The following is a 1,695-nucleotide window of genomic DNA, read 5'->3' on the forward strand; positions in this document are numbered from 1 at the left end:
GGGGCTGCAGCCAGACAGACCCCAATGCCCTGCGTGTGGGGCACAGGCAGGAGGAGCTGCAGCCCCAAGTCTCTCTTCATTCCACTTGGAGGTAATAACAGCTGTGGCCTGCTGAGACAGTTCCCAGGTTGCAGGGCTGTGATGGGTTGGGAGAGAAGGCCAAGGAGACACAGGAGAGAAAGAGCAGGAGAGAGGTGTCCTCAGTGGGAAGGAGCTTCTGGGACCTGTGGAGCTGCTCTAGATGATGAACAACTTGGGTGAACTTTTGTGGGTGAGGGTCAGAGGAGAGACTGGTTTGGATGACTTTGTGAAGTGAGACAAAGAGCCCATTCAAGTTGGCTTTGATAACCCTGGAATTCACTGAAAAGGCACCACGACAGGATGCAAAGAGTCCCATAGGTTTGTGCAGAGTCTTGGTGAAGACACCCCTTTGGACACAGGCCTTTAGAGCACAGCTGGCAGGTTGGTGGACAACAGGGACGCTCATCTGCATCTGCTTCTGTCCAAGAGGAACCAAGAGGGTACCACAGTAAATGACTGTAGAAATGGGAATGTATGTAGGTTGCCGTGGTATCTGACTATAGCAATAAGAATGTATGATGGTAGCCATGTTAACTGCCCATAGCAATGGAAATGTCTGATGGTTGCCATGGTATCTGACTGTAACAATGGAAATGTATGCTGGTTGCCATGCTAACCGACCATAGCAATGGGAATGTGTGATGGTTGCCATGGTAACTGACTGTGGGGGAAAAACAATGTATGATGGTTGCCACGGTATTTCACTGTACCAGTGAGAGGTATGATGGTTCCCATGGTAACTGATAGTATCAATGAGATTGTATGATGGTTGCCATGATAACCGACTGTACCAGTGGGAAGTATGATGGTTCCTGTGGTAACTGACTGTAGCAACAGGAATGTATGCTTGTTGCCATGGTAACCGACCATAGGAATGTGACTTTATGCTGGTTGCCATGGTAACCGAGCATAGCAATGCGAATCTATGATGGTTGCCATGATAACAAACCGTAACAATGGAAATGTGTGATGGTTGCCCTGGTGACTGTAGCAACGAGAATGATTGATGCTACCAACCGTAGCAATGAGAATGTATGATGGTTGCCATGGTAACTAACTGTACCAAAGGGAAGCATGATGGTTACCATGGTAACTGACTGTAGAAACGGGAATGTATTATGGTTGCCATGGTTGTATGGAATGTATTGTGGTTGCTATGACCATAGCAACTGAAATATGTGATGGTTGCCATGGTAACCAACTGTAGCAATGGGAATTTATGCTGGTTGCCATGGCAACTGACCATAGCAGTAAGAATGTGTGATGGTTGCCATGGTAACTGACTGTTGAATGAAAAATGTGTGCTCGATGCCGTGGTAACCGACCATAGCAATGGGAGTGTATGATGGTTGCCATGGTAACCGAGCATAGCAACAGGAATCTATGATGGTTGCCATGGTAACTGACCATAGCAATGGGACTGTATGATGGTTGCCAGAGTAACTGACCATAGCAACGGAAATGTATTCTGGTTGCCATGGTAACCAACCATAGCAATAAGAATATATGGTGGTTGCCCTGGTAACAGACCAAAGCAATGGAAATGTGTGATGGTTGCCATGGTAACTGACTGTAGCAAGGGGACTGTGTGATGGTTGCCATGGTAACTGACTA

The sequence above is a fragment of the Lepidothrix coronata genome, unplaced genomic scaffold, assembly GCF_001604755.1.
Source record: "Lepidothrix coronata isolate B3197 unplaced genomic scaffold, Lepidothrix_coronata-1.0 Scaffold552, whole genome shotgun sequence".
Classification (NCBI taxonomy): domain Eukaryota; kingdom Metazoa; phylum Chordata; class Aves; order Passeriformes; family Pipridae; genus Lepidothrix; species Lepidothrix coronata.